This window comes from Oryctolagus cuniculus, chromosome 9, assembly GCF_964237555.1.
Source record: "Oryctolagus cuniculus chromosome 9, mOryCun1.1, whole genome shotgun sequence".
Lineage (NCBI taxonomy): Eukaryota > Metazoa > Chordata > Mammalia > Lagomorpha > Leporidae > Oryctolagus > Oryctolagus cuniculus.
In genome coordinates this window covers 102,108,905-102,111,375 of record NC_091440.1, presented here as the reverse complement: position 1 = coordinate 102,111,375, position 2,471 = coordinate 102,108,905, and positions in this window count along the sequence as shown.

Genomic DNA, 2,471 nt, shown 5'->3' with positions numbered 1-2,471 from the left:
TATCCAGGCAATATGAAGAATGACCACTAAGTCCTCAGGTTTTTGAATCTTTATAAACTGCATATAATTAATTGAACTTCATATTCATTGGACAAACCTTTCTGGAAGGGCCCCTCAACAGGTATGCCATCAGACTAATCTTTACACAATCGATGACAACCATTATAAATACAGGACATCTCAACTCTTGCTTTCCTGGGGAAAAATTCTCTTTATACATCAACAGGAATAAAATTTTCTGACTCCACCCATCTATCAGAGTGAATTTCATCCTACGTTAGAACCACACTTCTCTGAACCTTAAGTGCTTATCCAAAATATAATCACCAAATATATGTAATCACTAAAAATATAAAATAAAAATTTTTAACTTCTAACAAAATCATGCCTCATTTGGAGGTAGAGTTAAGTAGGGAGGGAGAACAGATGTTATGCAGTTACAAGAAACAGATCTCTTTTAAGGTGAGCTAAATGTGGTGACTGGTCAGAGAAACTAGAAGTTGCTGGGCAAAAAAGTGGGCTTTGTTTGGCTGAAGCTCTTGGATGATGCATAAGATACAGACAAGGAGAACAGTACTGGGGAGCAGGTGCTGGTATAGCAAACTTTACCAACTTTATGATTACGCTGAACAACTGATCTCCTGATATACTATTGAGACCAGATGCCAAAGCTGGCATTCCCTAAGGGGTTTATTGTCTTTAGATGAAAAGTTTGAGTACAATCATTAATATTGTTTTCACTTCTCTCCCCTTTCACTCTCAACCAGAAATTACAGTCTGTGAGCAGGTAATGGCCTTTGGCTCTGCACCTGCCTCCAATTAGTACAGAAGCAATAGGCAAAAACTATGCTTGGAATCATGCAAACCTCTGGGAACAGTTGATGTCATCATTAAGCCTGAGAGTTTGGAAGAGTTCTGAGCTGTGGAGTTGTTGTCCCCTGTAGGCTGTCAACAAGACCAAGGCCTCGGGAACTTCATTATTATTTCTCAGCCCCAGAGGCTGAATAAGTTAGGAAAGTTTTTTTTAAAAAGTAAACTCTGATCGGTTGCTGCAAACAAGATAGCCTTATAGGCTCACTGATGTAACAAGTTGAGCTCAATCAGGAGCAGTAAAAATAATAAAACAAACTTTCCCAAATACTTTATTCTGAACATCTTCACAACTGGCTTTTTGTAAAAGATAACTTCTGACGTAAAACAATTGTGACAATTGCACAGAGTTCCCATACACCCTTAACCCAGCTTCTCCTTATAATATTAATCAAAACTAAGAAATTACACTCACTGCAATGCTACTAAGAAAATACAAAACTTCAAATTTTATCGGTTTTCTGTAGTTCTTCTACTTGAAGATCCAATCTATCACTGATTTTCACAAGATTTTGCTGTCCTGTCTCCCTGGTCTCTCTCCAGTCTATGATAGTGTTTTCTTGTCTTTATAATTCTGACATTTTGAAGGATGCAAGTCGTGTATTTTGTAAAGTGCCTTCCATATGGAGTTGTCTGGGATTTTTCTCATGGTTAGATTGAGGTTATGCACTGTTGCATAGGATGCCACAGTAATAATGGGCTCTTCTCAGCACCCCATACTAGGGGGTAGTGATGTATATGGGTACTTCTAGAGATGTTAACCTTTGCTAAGGTCATAAATGATGTTTTATTATAATGTTTATAGGTGAATAAAGATTTAATGAGGAAACCAAGGTAAATCACCTAGCCTAAATGCGGAATCTGACTCCAATGTTCATAGACTCTGCAAAAATTACCATATTGTCCCTGTTTACTTTGAACTATAATGATGTATAAAGATGAAGCTTTTGGAGTGGTCACTGTGGCATAGTGGGTAAAGCCACCACCTGTAGTGTTGGCATTTCATATTGGCACTGGTTCGTGGCACTGGTTCTGATCCAGCTCTCTGCTATGGCCTGGGAAAGCAGTAGAAGGAAGATGGCCCAAGTCCTTGGACCCCTGCGCAGCTCTGGCCATTGCGGCCATCTGGGGAATGAACCAACAGGTGGAAGACTTCTCTCTCTCTCTCTGCCTCTCCTTCTCTCTCTGTGTAACTCTGACTTTCAAATAAATAAATAAATCCTTTTAAAAAAAGTATAACACATGCAATTTTGCATAGTACATACTTGATAATGATAATGACTATATCACTGGTTTACATATTTACTCTTATACTTTTCATTATTATTATTCTTTTTAAGGAAACTGTCTGTTTTTTTAATTTGACAGATAGAGTTAGACAGTGAGAGAGAGAGACAGAGAGAAAGGTCTTCCTTCCATTGGTTCACCCCCCAAATGGCTGCTACGGCTGGAGCTATGCCGATTCAAAGCCAGGAGCCAGGTGCTTCTTCCTGGTCTCCCACGCAGATGCAGGGGCCCAAGCACCTGGGCCATCCTCCACTGCCTTCCCAGCCACAGCAGAGAGCTGGACTGGAAGAGGAGCAACCAGAACTAGAACTAGA